Below are 19416 nucleotides of genomic sequence, written 5' to 3' on the forward strand. Positions count from 1 at the left end.
TTGAGTGGCTACTTCATATCTGTCCACTTTTCTAATGGTATTTGCCTTGGTATTGTTGGAAATTTTAATATGAATAGATATTGCAACTGCTTTCGAAAGTATCAAGTGTGCCTGCCGGTGTTTTTAAAATACACAATCTAACAATAAACATAACTGTTGCATAAAATAATAATGCTTATGTTTGCTTTTGCTATTCCTTTTTTTTTTTCACCTTTAGTGTTTGAAAGTCTGTGTGAAGAGAGGGAGAGAGGAGAGGGAAGGAGGTGGACAGAGAGAGAGAGAGGAAGAGAGAGAGAGAGGGAGAGAGGGGGAGAGAGAGAGAGAGAGAGAGAGAGAGAGAGACATTCTACACAGAGCCAGGACTAAGGCAGATTGAAGACCTTGACACTTAAGTTTTCCTGGGGCTTATGCTTTATTATTTCTAGACCCTTAAATCCACTTTATAGATATAAAACTCTTTTCTTTTGAATCATGCTCTGTTCCTCATTGTCAATATTTTATTGTGCATTTAAATACTTATGTTTCAAGATGGATTTTGCAATCATGTAGTCCAAAAGAGGAAAAACACATGGTATAGGGAATTTGGTTGGACCAATAACATATAAATTTAAGCAGTGTCAACATATTTGACATAGTAACATTTTCCACTGAGGAACATAATATTTCTTCCTGTTAATTAAATTCTTCTTTCACTTCTTTGTCAAACTCTAGAGTCTTCTTATAATATTGGTCAATTTTCATTTATTTGATTTTTTCATTTTGTGTGATTGGGGATTGAAAGATCTCTAGCCTCCTGCCTCCTTGCATTCTCGAATCCTTCCCTCCTTTTCTTCCTTCCTTCCTTCCTTCCTGCCCTCTTTTCTTTCTTTTTATGTGGAGACAGAGTTTCACTAAGCCTCTAAGTCAGGAAGGTACCCAGGCTACACTGGAACTCATGACAGACTTTCATGCAGTTTTCTCTTTATTTATTTTACAATTAGAAACCAAGTGATGTCTTTAGTGACCTGAGACCTTTACACCTTTAGCTTTAAATTCGTGGGATGCATTGCTAGGTCATTAGGGTTGGTCTTTTGATTTTGCTAAATCTATGAAACTGATCTTTAAAATGATCCCTCAGTTTATCTTCCAATTAACATGCAGTTATTTGCAAAGTAGGTTCTTGAAAATTAGTATCTCATTAAAGTTTTAATTTGCATTTTTTCTTGTTATGAGTGGCACAGCTCCATTTTCCTACTTAATAGGACATTAACAGTGCTTATCCTGTGAGCTGTCAGATTCTGCTCCTGGCCTGTTGTTCTGCTGGAAGCTTTCTTCTTACTGCCTCACAGATCATTAGTTTAGAAACTTAAAACTTCTCTCAAACCAAGTATCTAAACCTTTCAGTCTTTTGTTTATAGTTCAACTTTTCAAGAATGACCTCATCCAATTACTTTTGTCAAATTTTTTAATGTGCTATTTTAAAAAAATATTAGCGCATGATTGTGGTACATAATGATGATTTTCACTGTAGTATCCAGGGTATTTATATGACACCTCGTTCTTCTTTTCCAATCTCCTTCCCTCTATTTCCAGGGCCCCTTCACAATGGCAGATTTACCTCTTTGTTTCCTTTATCTATCTTTCATTTTGCTCTTTATTTTAGTTATACTTTGAATTTCTCATTCACACAGTCAGATTTATTGGCATTGGAAAGGATTGGGCCTTTGTATCATGGTAAGAGTAACATTCAGTTTGAGTGGTTAAAAAAACCCATGGTTCTATTAGTGTTTTTATACCAGTAGTATTTTAAAATTTAAGGTATCTTAGGCATTTGAGATTCACATTTTTAGTTATCAGAGTCAAATATAGTTAATTTTGTATGGTTGATTGTAAAACACAGATACATATAGTACTCCAAATTAGGACCATGTTAAGTAGGAAGATAAATGAAGTAAAAATGTGTAACTATCTATGAACTTGCAATGTACCTCTTCATTAAGCACTTTTTGAATTTACTCAAGAGCCTTTTCAATATTTAAGACAATCAATCTTATTTTCTAAATGAATCATTTTATTAGTTTTCTATTTTTATTCTTACTTCCTGGTTTTACCTTTCATCTGTTCTTCACACATTACAGTTGGAAGTGCTACATGTTTATGTTCACCAATATCTTATTGGGAATTCTTCATAGTTAGAGTCCCAATCCTACTGTGGATTCTATGGCTTTCCATATGTGCTTTTCATACCCAGGGCCTGTGTTCCTCAGGACAATTCCTGAGAGTAGAAACTTGAAAGTTATATCTCCACTCCAACCCAGGAAGCCTCAGAAGCATGATTCCAGTCTAATCTACGATGCTATGGATCCTTTGAGTACATGTTCTCTTATAACATTCTCCAGGATTCATCTGATATTTCAGCAGCACCTTTGGCCCATTTTCATTTTGCCAGAAAATGGACTTATTCAGCCAGGCTTTGAACTATGTTCAGAAATACATTTCTAACCACAAAGCAGTCAAACATTATTCTTTTATTTTCACTGCTCTGTTTATGAGGATTTTGTTTATTTGTACTGTTGAAAATACGTTTTTCTCAATAGTTTTACTAAGAATTAATTTAATTTAATTTTCAGAGAATCGGCTCTTTCTTCACAATTCTTAGCTTTTGTTTCCTAAAGTGAGATCCTGATTTTTTTCTGAAGAGTAGCACTCAGGATTAGCATTCATAGAACCCATGAATCTAGTTTTAGGACAGGCATATGTATCTTGCCTTATCTTTCTCACCCTTGCTCTTTTGACTCCAAAAGCAATTCTTCTTCTCATAGAGAGACACGATATAATTATTGAAATAAACTCAGTCTTTTCCAAGAGAACTCTGGAGCTGTCAATTCCACCTTCAGTCCTGAAATGCCTTGCAAGCAGGCAGACTAAAAAGGCCCAGGCGCTTCACTAGAGGGAAACAACTCAAACACCCCAGTGGAACAAGCTTGGGAATCTCCACTAGGTACCTGGTGTACAAACTTTGTAACTCCATTTTTAAATTATCCACTTTTGCTTTATTCTCTAGAGGAATGCATATCCTAAAATTATCACATTCTTACCGATTACGATCATGAAGTCTATCAAACTGTCTCTGTCACCAAGCTCTTCAGAGGTAACAGGCAGGTGTGCCTGTAATCTCAACCCTCAGGGAGTCTGAGGCAGAAAGCAGGCAAGATCATGGCCTGGGCTAATGAAGGCCCAGTAAGACCCTGTCTCCAAATACAAATACAAAGGGCCGGGGGAGCTCAGTGTGAGGCCCTGGGTCTGATCCCGGGATAGCAGCATCTGTTTATCTAAGAGATGGCCCTTGGGCCCTGGGGGCTCAGCTGTTGGGTTAGAGGATTCTCCCATTTCTGAGGGACAGAGAAAGGATTGGTGGCATCCAACTTTCTAAGGCAACTGCTGTGAGAGGTGCTCCTGGGGTTCCATTCCTGCATCTGGGGTTATGGTTGAGTGTGCAGTTTCCTCCCGAGTCTCACACATTCAGGTCTTGACCCCCAAGGCAGCAATGCTTAGAGGCTGGGCCGGAGAGGAGGTTGGATCTCCAGGTTGCTGACCTTCGCTAGCTGATGGAGCAGTTAGAGGGCAGGGCCTGGAGAAAGAAACAGGTCTCACACAATCTGGAAGGATATGATTTCCCCATGGTGCTTTCTTGCCCTCTAGCTCTTCTTGCTCCCTCTGCCATGAGGTGAGCTGCTTTCCCTGCCTTGTCCTTCTGCTATGATGTTTCTGCCGTGGGGCCAGCCACCCATGGACTGAGCCTCTGAAATCAGGAGTCAAAATAAATCTTATCTCTTTTAAGCTGTGTACGTATTTTGTCCTAGTGGTGAAAAGCAGACCAATACACCTGGGTTTGGCTGAAATAAACAGAAAATTGTCCTAGTGTCCATCTGTCTTGGCTAGGCATGCTAATTGATGGTGGAGGAGTCATCCAAGGGATGTAAACTGCTGGAAGTCATGGTAGAGCTTGATCCATTCTTAGTGCAAGGATTTGGATGGGTCCTTATTGTTTTTAATGTGAATAGTAACTGATACATTTTCAGAGATGACTAACTTCAAAGAAAAAGTTAAAGTAATCAAGGGAAAAAAATGAAGCCTAAAAGAAAATCATGCTTCAGACTCTGGGCACTAAAAGAAGAGAGTATCAACGGAAGACAACTAAACCAAATCAATCTAATAGGCTAGGAATTTAAACCTTACAGAGAAAACTTTTATATATTTATGTGTTTATATAATAAATCAATTTAATTCAATGAAATAGCTTGAAAATTAAATGAAAGAAAGAACAAAAGACCATGTGATAAAGATGGAAAATAATGAAAAACATGTAGATGTATAATAGAATGCAGAGTCTGTCCAAAAGGAAACGGTAGTGCTGTCCAGCCCAATGGCAGCCGATGGCATGAAAGCAATGAATGCTCTGCACAGTTCATCCAGAAAGATCCACGGCTAAGTCCACAAATGTGGAATTTTCATGCATCATGAAAGTTTCCAGAATGAAAATAAAGGAATGAAGAAGAAGCATTCAATCACCAGGCTACACATTGGCATGTAGTGCACCAGAAATTGATTAAAGAGGGTTTGTAAATGCTGGGAAATTTTAAAACTAATAGAGTAAAATATTTTAGAAAATAAATGAGTAGGCACAATGAATTAATTTCCATCCATCTATTCCACTTATAGCATAGAGAGGTCCCAAAGAGCAGAATAATAGAATGTTTCGATGAATTCAGCTTAATAAACCCAGAGGATACAACAAAAGCATGAAGTATAACAGAGGTAATGCCAAATCTGATTCAAAAGTGTCACGTGGTTCATAACTTCAGGCCTTGAGACCAGGAAATGGAAAAGAGAAGTTTATATGCAAAAAATCATATTAAATAGTGGTAATTATGTTCCAGAGGTCCATTTTTAGGATCGATCTTTAAATATGATTATGCCTGGTGACAGGCGTAGCACTAAATAAGGAATCAGAGTTGGGTGGGTGGAGGAAATATGGAGGGGAAAATGACCTCAGGAGAGAAAAAACCAACGCTGATTTCATGATTGGATCAGCGGAGGAACCGGGACCAGAGCCGAGCTGTGGAGAGAATGATGGCGGAGGGGCGGAGTGGCCCCTTGCCGTCAGCACCGGGGATGGAGGACCGTTCCAGCCTGCGCTGGCTTCTGTTTTATGAGGAGAAACCCGGCTCCACACAGCAGGGCAAGGCAGAGTTGGTCAGCTCTTTGTGTTCTTTGGTTCTGCTCCATCTGCCAAAGCTTGGCCTTGGAGGCAGAGTCTGCATTAGGATGACTTCCAATTTCACGTTTTAGGGTTTCACTTTCCAATTTTTCCTCTTGATTGGCCTGTTTTATTTGAAATGTGCAAGAGGCTTTAGGAGAAGCTGTGAGACAGACCTGGGTTAGTTGACAGTGCTGCTGTTTCTGAAGATCCATTTCTCATGAGAAAGAATTTCATTCAAGAACCAGTCTGTCTGCAGAGACAGGCAGACGTGGCGGGGGGATTCTTTCTCATGTTTCTTCTTCCTGTCTTTCTTGGATGCATTTCATCTCTTTTCTACTAAGACGATTCACTTCATGTGTTTTACTTCTGTCATCACAATTCTGAAAGTATTCAAGCATAAAAATGTCCCACTCAGAAAAGCTCTAATGCATTTTTGTGAAGCTTGCATGTTCGATGTTTCCAATATTTTCTAGAAAACTCAGTCATTGTACTGGAAATTCCTCTTCAGTGCCTCAGTGCCCTCTCAGGACAGGCTGTTTCCTGCAGGATGCAGTCTTGTCCATCCTCCCACACTGCCCCTCTCCCGATTTTACCAGAGCAGACCTTAGCAAATGGCACCAGTTTTTCGTCATCCAAGTGCCCGTGCCCAAAGCATGGGTTGGGCCTGAGTCCTCTGCCCTTGTCCCAAGTCAGGTCAGCTTCCTGGTTCCTCACACCCAAGCTCATCCCTGTTCTGTTCCCTCCTCTCTACCTTTCTGCTCAACCCTCTCCACCCACTTGTGCTGCTGCCCACTGTCCTGACCCACACGCCCACTTCCGGGCCGGCTTCCTTATCATCAGTTCACACTGCAGCCAGGATGATGACCAAACAAGAAGTGCATTTTATCATCCCTTCCATGGCCTTCAGCATCAGATGAAGCTTTCTGCACTGGAGCAAATCATCTGCACATGAGCTGGCGCCTGCCTCACTGAGGTCTCCCCCTCTCCCTCTCACCCGGCCACCTTCCCTTTTCTGTCCATGGAGTTCATGAGCTCATAGCTGCATCGAGTTCACTCCACTTGCCGTTCTTTCTGGCTGGAAGTAAATGATGCTTCATTTATTTGCATACCTGCTCTCATTTGCTCCTTCTGCCTCGGCTCAAATTCCATTCATTGCACAGACCTCCCATAAATAAGCCTCCCTTTCTCCTACTTGGTTTCTGTTAAAGACCCTATTTTCCTTATTGTGCTATTTTCAACCCCAAAAGATCCATATTATTTGAACCATTAATTATATCTTGGGCTGCCTCTATTAATATTTAACTGATTAATAACAATTGAATCTTTTATTCTGGAATCATTAGCATCATTAATAAACAATGTCTAACCCTATCTCCATTAGTAATTTTAATAATTTATGAATCATTAAATAAGTTGCATTAAAAGAACTCAGATAAAACTGTCCACATCCCTTCTCTTCTTCAAAAAATTCTAAAAAGAAGCAGACAAGAATTTTCCAAATAAAGCAACCAAGAACGTAAACCAGGAGCTACAGGTTTATTACACATTTGAATGGAAAACTGTCTTATCACAAGATCTCCAAGAGTAACATGAAATGCTTTAGACCAGTTTTGCATGGAAAAGATTTTTATCTTTAAGAATGGCACTAACAATATTCTGGGGAGAAGTGACACCCCTGTCACAAGAAAGACTGGAGTTAGAGATGGAAAACTGGCAGGTAATGTTTGTCTTTTCTTATTGTGACCTATAAATTCCTGACTTTCCCATTCCCTTTGTTACAATTTATACAGTAATTATTTTAAGTTGATTATTTTGACCCCATGGATATACTCTCTCAAATATGCAAAATAAGGTAGACAAATCAGCAACTAAGTGAACATCACCACACAACTAAAAGAAGGAGATAAAGTATGTGGCTTCGGGGAACAGTGAGCTTTTAGTGGGCACGGAGTATCTTGTGTGGTTTCCTAGGCTTCGTGCATATGAAGAAGATCTGTATTAAATTAGAGGGTCTAACTTTAAAAAAATAAAGAATTCTGATTTGCATTCTGGCAACTGGATGGAGATCAGTCCTACTGAAATATGACAGATGCAAACTCCAGCCCCAGATCCCAGCTGCACAGAGGAGTGTGGACTCTGGGACAGAGACTGGGCCTAGCCCTGGAAATCTCCCTGGTGCTGCAGTGGACACAAACATTTTGCTTCTCCAGAAGTAATTTGGTCACCTTTCTACTCTCCTCTGGGGACCCCAAACATTGCTCAGATATTCTCATGACATCAGCTTTACAGCAAAGGCCACTGTTTTTAACACGTGTCATTTTTCATGACGTTTGTCTTAATCTTTTTTCTTGATAAATGCATATCTATCAATATATACATTTTCTCTTAATCTTTGGTAAGTAATTCATTTGAGGAATGTAATGTGAGATACACAAATACTCTTGCCATCCCATCTCTCTGCATTATGCCTATTGTTGCCCATTGTTAACCTTGTTGACAAACCACCTTCAAATAAGTTCCTTTCCCTGACTACGCTGCTAAGGACTAAATAACCAATGCCCTCTTTCCACCCGGGCGATGTATGTGAAGCCTTTGGTGGCTGAAGCCCTCCCACCCGGGCATGAGAAATGACCAGGATTGCATCCAGCATCACGGTGATTGTGCTAGACTTGTGTGGGTTGATACCTTTTCCAATTTTAAAGCTCTGTTTAGGTTTGCACTGGGTGAACTTAACATACTGTTGCAGTGGCATTAATTTAAACTTCCCATTTGGTGTTGGATGATATTTACGAGCAGGTCCTCTGGTGTTTATGACACTTCATTCCCTACAATGCAATTTGCCCTCCAGTCCCTTCTGGCAAATAACACCATGCGTGGCTACAACTTTTCAAACCAGATAATAAAGTGACCCAAGGGTCAGTCCTGTAAGACCGTTCGGCACTCAGTGGTACTTTAATAGCTCCCCAGAAGTGCTGTGAACCGGGTCGCCTGGGAACTGTCTTCCTTTCCTCACCTCTCATCCTCCTCTTCAGTTCAGCACCAAGTGAGGGCAGCCTGCCTTTGACCACCGACAGTTTTCACTTAGCTTGGATGAGACTAGGTCTATCACCAAATTATGGAAGTCATCTGAATTCAGAGTCAGACAATCTTCAAGTATTATTTTAAGAAACTGAGGGGGAAATCCGCAGTTCAGTGATAAGAAGATTCACAACTTATTTTTACAGTAATAATGGCAGGAATTCCATTACATTAATTTTGAGTTCAGTGCTTATCAAAGCACATTATTAAAACATTTTTACTAACTCAGTAAATGGCAGAATACATCAGAGTGTAAGCTGCAATACCTACACATAATAAATGCAACTGATACCGATATCTTCATTTATGGAAATCATCTTACACTGATGTGTATATTGTGTGTTTATGTTCATATATATTTTACTTCATTTAGCACATATTTTACTGTAACGTGTTTTTCAACCAAATATGGAAACATTTATATTTAGTTAATGTGTCAACGTGACTAGGATTTAATTGTATACTGTATTATTATAATTATTCAATCAAGTTACTTGTACAGATTAGTGGCATTCACTGAGATGCTTCCATACAAGCATATCTCATACTTTCGCTGCATCCGCACTCCAGTTGTCATCAGCACTCACTTTTGAAAGTCGATTTTAATTGATTTTAATTTTAAGATATTGGCCTTGCTATCTCAGCTTTATAAAGGGGGCCAACTGGTGAAGGAAATCCATGTGTTCTCTGTTAAAAAATAACCATTCTGAACTATGAATCCCCATGATCACAGCTAGACTCCCTTTTCCAACCTACTTGAGATACTCAAGCTCTCCAACTCTAACTCCATTACCTGTCACATTTGGAAGACTTCAATTCCTTCCAAGTTTGGCATCCAGAGTGTCCTGCTCCTGTAAGTGGGATTCTACCACGCTTCCCCCTCTGCCTTGCTCCAGGCCCTTCTTCACATGGGTCTCTCCTGGATCTTCCTCCCCTTCTCTTTGCACAGGTTTACAGGAACAGAGCTCTTCTCTAGGAAGTGCGCACAGTGTGCCAGGGTCAGGTCAAAGGGGTGGAATATCCAATAGTGATCATTTCTCCTGTCAGAACAGCCTCTACTTTCCAGGCGCTCCTCTGAAACACAGTTAGGGCCGCCAGTCTGGGCCAGGCCTCTGCGCTGTAGCGCCCTGAAGTCATCTCTCTGTGATGGGCCTCGCTGAGCCCGTCCCTCCTCTTGGTGTCCGGCCACAGCCTTGCTCTCTGAGCTTCTGCTAACCACGCTCTCTCAGTCTTAGCCCAGCAGTGTAGCTTCCACCTGTAAGTGAGACAAGAGGGTATTTATCCTTCTTTGCTTGATTAATTTTATGGAACACACACTATGAGTAACATTTTTGAAGTCCAACCTCCCTCAAGTCATAACCATGAGGAAACAAAACACTGTAAGAGAGTGACAAGATTTTATTAAAATCTTGGGCCTACTTTGCCCGTTCTCTCTCTGGCCACGGGACTCCGAGGGGCACCCTAAGGACAAGGTGAGGTTATACATATTCAGAGTTTATATAAATAACCATGTAGTTCAAAAACACCTCCAACTAGACACTTCCAATTAAGCCACATCTTTTGACAAGCTCACTTCTGAAATTAACACCTTCCAAGGAGGAATTTAATCAAGCAATCAGCTCGCCCCAAGCCTAATTGAATCCTGGAGTAAGTGGTAGGAGCTGGAGGCGGTCCTGGAACAGTGGGGACCTCAGGACAGACTCGAGACCCAGGCGTGGCTTCTGCAGAGACGTTCCGGGGCTGCCCTTCTGTAAACCAAGTCCCACGGGGGCACCGGGTGGGGCCCTACCCCTCCAGCCGTGGGGCTTCTGCTCTTCCCACAATGAGGCCCTCATGTCAGCACTGTGAGAGATTAACTGATGCAGCCCTCATGTTTCCGATCTCCCTCCAGCATGAATTAAATCTTTTCTCTCCTGGGAGCTTGGAACTTAGTGAACACCTGTTTCGGGATTCTCTCTGCTTTGTTTCAGGGAAGGCTTTCCTCCTTGCCCTGTTGTTCAGTGTTGTTTCCAACTGGATGGCTGGCAGCCAAGTAATGCTTGGGGTTTTTATCGTCAAGTTGTTGCTTTCTTCTAGAGGCTTTTACATGGCGAAGTATTCAGTACCGGCAATATTGTTGTCATTTTTATTTCGCCCATCCATGCCTCTAACATTCAATCCCCTATAATTGGATGTGTGTTAATAATCCAACAGAGATACTGGGAAGGCAAACAGTGGCAAAGTTGAAAACTTCTGGCTGGGAGAGAAAGAAAGGAGAATTCCTGGCTTCCTGGGTCCTGAAGCAGGTGCCCAGGAGGGGGACCATAGTGAGGAATCTGCTCTAAACCTAGGGAGCATAAGGTGCTGGCCCTGAGAAGCTGCTAGGAGGTTTGTGACACGCGGGGTCAGGGTCCAGGCCCAGCTGTCACTCCCGCACGTGGCCGTGGTATCTCACACCCACCTTCTCTCCTAAAAGTCCCCTCTGAGCTGCTGCTGCCACATAGGATTCTTTCATGAAGTTTAGGAATGAGATATTGGTCTGGATTTAATGCATCTTAAATGTCATATAGCAAGCAAAATAATAAATAAGATAAATTTTAAAGTAAATATAGCATTAGGTTATAAAACAATAAATACCTTGATTTTATAAGGGCATCATTAAAGGATTAAATAAACAAATGGGAAGAAGAGCAAGGATGTCTTTTAAAACACCACGTATTGAAGGTAAGAAGGAGAGCATAGAAAATCAATATTAGAACGCCTCAGTGATAAATCCAGCAAATCCATAAGATACTAAAATTAGTAGGTACGGCTTTAAGAAGAAGCAAGAAAATAGCACAACCTCAGAATAATTTCACCCAAAATATTTATTACTTACTGTAGTGGTTTTAAGACCTGTTCAAAATTTCTTTGATATTGCTTTGCTGAGAAGGTAGAGCTCAAGTCCTCTTTTGAGTGTGGACTGGGCTTAATGATCACTTTTGAAACATGAAATATAGAAAATAGAAAATCTTAACTTCACAGTAGAGACAGCTGGCAGACAGTACAAAAAGCTCAAAGTTAACATCACCTGGAATAAGTGATGTTGGCAATAGGATCCATTGTTGGTATTCAGTGAGAAGGAGTGTTGTGTCTGGAAGATTTTTTCTAAAAGTTCATAACCTCAGTCTGATTGTGACCAAAAACCCAGATAAAGCCAACTGACATGACCTGCTAAAAAATATCTGCCTCCTGCTCTCCACAGGTACCAAGATCATGAAAACCAAGGAAAGACTAAGAAACTGTCACATAAGGTCTTGGAAGAGACTAAGACATTGGGGTGATGAAATACAAATCACTGTGGAGTTAATTCCAGAGCATAAAATGTATATTAATGGAAACAGCTCAAAAATTCAAATATATTCTATAGTTCAGCTCATAATAACTTATCAATGCTAATTCCTTAATTTTGATACATTTACCATGGTATATAGATTACTAACATTAGGAGGAATGGGGAGTATTCAAGATTTCTCTTTCAACTTTGCAGCTCTTCCCTAAATCTAAACTCATATCTTATACAAAGTTCTATTAATATGCAAATATTGCTTCTGTTGGTTACATAAGGCGAATAGATATATACCTAACTTTCCCTTGAAACAGTTCATAAAATTAAAATAGAAAGCAAGACCTAACCCTTTGACAGTCATCTAAAAAAAATTAAATGTTTGAAAAGTCATTCAAAATCCAACTACACTTTGCTTCTTTCAGAAGAACTATGGTTCCAAATGAGAGACAGGGAAGGAAGCAAGTCAGACAGCTGAGAAGGTTGCTTTTGGCCTTGGGAGGCTTGTTAGGATTAAACAGATGAGAACAGGACCGCCAAGACCTTTGGATGGCCCTGCTGAGTCATGCGGGATAGAGGCAAGGTGAGAATCAGGGACAGAGACACTGTCTGCTGTCTCCCCTGAGCTCAGCCCACCACACCCCATTCCAGCAGGTCCATCCCACACCCTGGATGGGGCAGCAGGAGCCTTGTGGGCAGTGGCAGAGTGAGCATGCCATGCGGGGTGAGGCCAGCCATGCCATCGTGGCTTTGAGGTTAGCTGCAGGTTACCACCATGCAGACATTTAACTGGAGTCACAGTTTCCTCATTTGGTAGATGAAGGTAATAAAAATGATTTTAGACCAAAAACAGGGAGGTGCACATAGCAACTGTGTCTAGGAAATGTGAAAATGCCTTCTCTCTCTGAGACACAGAGGCCAGATGAAGAGAGCAGCTCTGACATCTATTGGTAGAGAAAGTCTGCGTGCAGCTCACACCATGAGCATAGCACCGTGTGGGACCCGTAGTTTAGAATCCCTCCACGGTTCACCCCTGCAGGGCTCTGTTTTCTCTGTGACAAGCAGTACTCCATTCAGGTCCTGCCCTACCTCAATCCATTCACAAGCACTTTGGAATTAACATGGGTGTGCCGAGAGACAAAGTTCACCAGCACCTCAGAATAACGCCTGCCTTACATCGGCCTCAGCCTCTCACCAGTACAGCACACATCTCAAAGGCTGTCAGCCCTGGGCTTCAGTCAGTGGCACCTGGTGGGTGTGTGACTATTTAGCCAGAGGTGTGGATAAGTGACAGCCTTCCCTTTCCCCTTCCTTCCTCCCTTTCCTGTCCTTGTCCCTTTCTCTCCTCTCCTTTCTATCACTTGCTTGTCTTTCTCCTCCCTTTCTCTCACTTGGTTCCTTCTCATCTTCCTTCTGTGAGATCTTTCATCATTATTATAGCAATTATTGCATCCTGGGGAAAAACAAGGGCTATAAATGGAAGCAAACTCCGGCTGGGAAAATTACCAAGTGAGCCTGGGGAATTATCCACCATTTACTATGCAGACTACGTAGGACTAGGAGTAAGAAATTGGGAATATTGAGCTAGAAGTCAAAGATACAATTACTGAATCAATCATTTTAAACTTCCCTTTTTTGGTCCATTGTATCTGAATATCTTACAAGAGGACTAGTTAGAGTGCCAAAATGAATGGACAGAAGAGCATAGCACTTTTAAAACTATGAGTTGGCTGGTCTGAGTGCAGTGGTGTTTACAACTAATTGATCACAACCAGTTACAGATTTCTTTGTTCCTTCTCCACTCCCACTGCTTCACTTGACTAGGGCTGGGGATTTAGCTCAGTGGTTCTGCCACCTGCCTCACAAGAAGGACCTGAGTTCAATCCCTGGTACTAAAAAAAAAAAAAAAAAAAAAAAAAATTGTTGAACATATTTGGCCAGGGATTTAGCTCAGTGGTTTCACTGCCTGCTGTGCAAGCGCAAGGGCCCGAGTTCAATCCCTGGTACCAAAAATAATAATAATAAATAAATAAAACTATGAGTCACACTGATTAATTGTAAAACTCTTTTCTGTTTTATTTTGTTCCATCGAGATTGGGTCTCACTAAACTGCGGGGTGGTTTGGAAATCATGAGGCTCCTTCCTCAGCCTCCTGAGTGCTGGGATTATAGGTGAGCACCACACCCTGGAGAATCACTATCTTATCAATAAAAGCTCCTACAATGTCTGATACTCTTTCCTGACTGAGAAGGAAATTAGTTTACATTCCTGGCTCTTTACTTTTGTTTCCTTTGCCTGGATATATTCTTGGTAGTTTTATTAATGGGCACCAAAGCAGCTTCCAATTATTTCATTAGTCACCATCTTCCAGGGCAGAGAAGCAATGAAGATTAGGAAAAATAGTCAGGATTAGGGGAAGAGAGCTGGAATTTTGGAGGGGGGCAGAATTGACAAGCCAGATAAACCACCCCAATAATAGAATTGCACCTCGGACAGCGCTCAGCAAGAAAGCCCCAGACCTGGAGCACTGAGCTTCAAGACACACAAAGGGCAGCAGCTGGTTTGTTCCCTTTGTTCCCAATGCTCTGTGTCCCTTCCCACCTCAAGCTTCCTCCCAGCAGAGCTGCCGTGCCTTCCCCTCTCTGTGTGGACTTTCTGCTCAGCTTCCTGCAGCTGGGGATCTGTGTGGACTCCAAAGAGAGCCCTGCAGAGTCAGGGATTAAGCAGTGTTGCCTCTGTCAGGCTCAGGGCTCCCAAATTCCCAGGAGTGCGAAGCAGTGACCAGTGGCACTGCACTAAGCTACTGCATGATTCCTGCCTCTGTCCTCCTTGGGAAAGCTCCCCACTGCCGGTGTAGATGGATGAGTCCTTGAAAACCAGCAGGTGAGGACTGACCTACATAACAGGTGGCCTCTTGCCTGTCACCTTCCTGCTCCCAATTCTCTTGCACTGTTTCTATGAGGAGCTGGAGGCTGATCTTGTGCTGGCTTCTCAGAAGCAGCCCATGCTGTCCACGCCCACCTGTGACAGTTCCCCTATCTTATCTCACACCAACAGCTGTCCCTGCCCCTGCCTCAGCACACCCTGTGCCCTCTGCTTCTCCGTTTTCCAAATCTCAACCTTTGGGCCTGAGGCAGCTCAGCCATTGGCCTTTGCTCCATAGCTCCCAGCTCAGCTCAGCATGGATGCATCAGGAGGCCATGAGTCTCCTTGTTCACACTCTCACAGAGCTTGCAGTACACAATCACAGGTATCTGGCCATCTGACCTGTACCACCATAAATCCTTTACTCATTAGTTTATAAGCTTTTAGAGAAAGAGACAAGCTGTCACTTATCTGAGTAACTTCCATAGTATTCATTAGAATCCTTGGCACATAAACATCACTGCATATTCATCCTAAAATTCATTGTAATGGCACTACCTTCAAGATCTGTTTGCTCCTCTGGGGAATGAAACAATATATCTTTTCCTGAAGACACCCTGAAAATGTGCCAGACGTGACCAAACTCTCTACATGAGGAGTGGGGCCGGGAAGGTTTTGCCATTAAGAAGCCCACAGTCTCCAAGCCAGAGCAGACACACAGCATGCATGGCAGCATGCACCTCTTCTGTTCTTAGCAGCAGGACAGCACAGAGACACGAATGACTGCTCTCCTCAAGGAAGAGACACAGAGCACCAAAAATACCCCAGAGGAGAAAAGAGGAACCAAAGCTGGCCTGAGTGAGTCATAAGGAAAGTGGAATCCAGCAAAAAAGTCTGTGCAGCCTGGAGTAGAATTGAAGACACTGCATGGACTAGCACCAAGAAGAGATTCCACCAATAAGAGGACAGATGAAGTACTGGCCTCCCCAGATGCTGTGTAATGGCTGGGCGAATTTACAAAACCATAAAGTGTGATAAGAACTCAGGAGAAGGATATCTGATTCTAGAATCCTGCAGACAGGGCATTTTGATGGAACAAGAGTCTTCACTGTTTGATTTAATCATTGGTAAGCTAGGTAAGAGAATAAAACAGACCATTATGAGACAGAAATTAGGTTTGATCAAAAGTATAAATCTGGAAGCGTGCAAAAATAAATTGCTGAAAGAAGATCTGGCAAGCAATGTTAGGAGATAAGTTTGGTCAGCTACTGAGAGCTTGAAAACTTCCAAGCATATTGGAATTTATTCGATACCAAACCAGAGATTTTTAAGCAAGGGAATTATATGTAAAAAGACATGTTAGATGATTAAATAAATAAAGCATGGTATATGCCTATAAAAGGGTATTATTTAGTCTTAAAAAAGAAAATTATCACACATGCTGCAGCAGAGGACCTTGAGGATATTATGTTGAGTGAAAGAAGCCAGTCCCAAAAGGACAGATGCTGCACGACTCCATTTATATAAGACTCTTAAGTGGTCAAACTCCTAAAAATGGAAAATTCAGTGCTAGCTGGCAGTGGCCAGGGGAGGGGAGAATGAGAGTTTTTATTTCATGGGTACTGAGTTTAAGTCTGGGAAGATACATAGGTTATGTGCATGAGTCAGCTTTCAGTTGCTGGAACCCAATGCGGGAGGCTTATTTGGCTCATGGTTCCCACTGATTCAGTCCATGGCCATCTGGCCCCAAGGCAGGAACAGCATGGCAGAGGGTGGGGGAGAAGAGCTGCTCACCCCTCGGATAGAGAGCAGAGCAGCCAGACAGCACCCTAGAGCAAGGGCTGGCTCACACCTGTCACCAGGCAGGTACGGTGGGAAGTGTGCTTTCCTGACCCTCCAGGCGCCTCCCAAGCCAATGGAGTTGACAAGAAAGGAAGGCTTGGTAACAGGGTAAGGCAGATGTGCTTAACACTACTGCAGTGTGCGACGAGTGGGAGTGAACTTCAGCTTGTGCATATTCTATAACAGTTTAAAATAATAATATGAATGGTTTAATTAAAAACTTTACACTGGGTCGTTATAACCGGAACATGAAGCATCTCATGACTGAGGCCAATCACGCATGCACATTCCCTATGCCCGTGTTCTGACCACATTTTCCTAAACATGTCTTTGTTAGTACCAAGTACGAATAATGACTACTATTATTTTTTATACAGCAAGAAGACTGCTAACAAAATCCATGTTGGAATAGCAGGCTTCATGTGCACTTTAAATCAGAGCCGCACTGGATTGTGGCTTGGGGAGGAGTACGGAGTACTGAGTACTGAGTGCCATGCCTGAGCGTCAGAGAGGGAGCTCAGGGACGACAGACGGGGCCCCGCTGTCCCCTCAGCACCATGTGGAGGACACACACGGGCACAGGAGTTCCGGGTAAACACTACAGAAAGGAGCCACAGTTCCCCATGCTGCACACGCCCGGGACAGGGGAGGAAATGGGTGGAGTGGATGAGAAAATGTTCCCCAGCTGCTCCCTAGGAATACTCTACACAGCCACTGGGGGTGCCTCTCCCTATGTGCCTTGCTGGGTCGTTTCGAGTGTGATGAGCAAGTGACCGGGACACACGGCCAGGCCGGTTGATTCTCCTTCTTTGGGTGACTAGTTTGTCATGCTGCTGCTGCCTGCAGGAGGTCACTGCGCTGCGCACGTACTGAGGGAGTGGAGGAAGAGCTGGCCTGGATCTCAGCTCTGTTCCACCCGCCTCTGCCACCCACGCTTGTGGTCAACGAGCAGCTCACACGGGGTTTTGTGAAAAGTTGAAATGTCTATTAGAGCCTGCGTTTCTCAGACCCACATCAAAGTTCACAGAGGTCTGACTCCCAGGTCCAGCCGCACATGCCCTGCTGTCCTCAGGGAAGCTTCTTGTTTGAATTCGCCCCTGCTTCCCTTTCACCTCTCCTGAGAGAGTTGTTCAAGAAGAGCCCTGTGTGTAGGCGGCCCTCGTGAGCCTGTACAACCTCCAGGTCTGCTTCACAGTCCTTCACCCTAAAGTGGTCCTCATTTAAATTTAAATTGGGAAACTCCCCACCCTGTTTCAGTGCATAAGTAAGGAAAAGCCTGCCTGTGGTGGACCAGGAAGGCTGACACACAGTCATGTGCTATATGACGGAAACGTCCCAGAAAATTATGGCTGCCTCCACTTGGGCTGACACGGTTTTCAGAATCGATCTCAACTACACTACTGTCATTTTAAATATTTACTTAATATCTAAACACAAATGTTAAAAAGAAACAATAGATAGGGATTCAGGTATAACTAAGTTACCAGGCTGAGGACATAGCTCAGCCATAGAGTGAACAGCCCCGAGTTGCAAACCCAGCTTCACACACACACACAAAGCATCATAGAAAGAGTAAAAAAAAAAAAAAAAACCTTTAAAAATAAAGAAAATCAGTGAATCTCTGCTGTTCTACACTTTCTGGCAAGAAGGCATCGGGAGCAGCAGTTTCCTGTCCCTGTTTTATTTCATTTTTTGACTCTGAGTATCTGATGCACAGTGCAACGTTCTCAAGTTGAGGCACCAGGGGCACAGTCTACTCCCTGCAATCTCAGCCGGTGAGAGCCGGTCTCCCTGTGCCCTTGTTAAATACCCTGTGTCAGAAACATACAAAGCCATTTCTTCTTTCCCAGCTAGACCCGGATGCATGCGGCCTTCACTCTTTGGAAAAATAAACTCACAGAAGTGAAAATGTCACCAATCTCAGAATAATGACTATAAATTTCTAAACTTGGAATTTAACATCATAGATGTCAGGTTTCAATTTACAGGTGGATTTGTGTTCCCAGAAAGGCTAAGCGACCCACACAAAATTACTCAGCTACTAATAGAGGGATTGAAATTCAAATTTAGGAGGATTTTTTAAATCCATACTTTTATTTGAATTTATTATTTTTTTCAAAATGCATAAATGAAGATCCCAAAATATGCTGTTTAAAATAAAGCTGTAGTCATGGAGAGGTGAGGTGAGTTTTATAGGGAGAAAAAGTAACCGGGTTCTTTTTACTCTGTCACCTGGTGCATAGTAATGAATGCTGCTAGTCAATCCTCCTGTCAGTGTGACTGCAATGGGCTTTAGGGAATAACAAGAGCTCTGACACACTCTCCAGCACTGCAGATGTGAGTGCAGTGCAAGACACAAACTGGGTTGAAAATGAATCCATTTCTCCCACTGAACTTCTCACCAAATGTTTCCATTTGTCATCGGTCAGACTCCTGACCTGCTCCACTTTTCATGCTGAGCAAATCTCTTTTAAATTCACTGCCCATTGAACACACATCACCCGAAGACTTCAATAGACAATGCACAGCGACAGATAGCATGCAAATGTTCAATATTCTGCACCCTCAAAATACGCCTAAGTCTGATAGCTTAATGTCTCCATATTTCAAACCATTAAGGATAAGTAACTTTTCATGGTAAAGTTTATGGTTTTGACAGGTATATTAAATCTTCGTTTTCTGCATTCTTGTTACTTTTGACCTTGAATACTAATAGTAACATTACCATGAATTATTATACTATCATCTTGAATAAAAACACATATGCTTCAGATTAAAAATGGACTCTTTAAATAAAATTATTTGAAAATCTATATTACTTAACTGAATGAAAACAATAACAGTTTGATTTTCCCAAGAAAAGAAACTCCTCAAATTTCTTGTAGATATTTTTGGAGCTTTGGCATCATTTACCTGCAGAAAGGTTAGGAGCTGTTTACATTTGATGCTGCAATTTCACTTAAAAGAATAGAACTGTTGTCACCCAGCTCCATGCCAGTATCTTAGTGAGACTGAGATTTCGGTGTTGCTTTGCTTTGTTTCATTCTTTTTAGATATGAGATACCAGCTGGTTTGTACCTTAATA

Source organism: Heterocephalus glaber, unplaced genomic scaffold, assembly GCF_053883595.1.
Source record: "Heterocephalus glaber isolate CG9 unplaced genomic scaffold, H.glaber_assembly_v1.0 deba00001610, whole genome shotgun sequence".
In the NCBI taxonomy this organism is placed as follows: Eukaryota; Metazoa; Chordata; class Mammalia; order Rodentia; family Bathyergidae; genus Heterocephalus; species Heterocephalus glaber.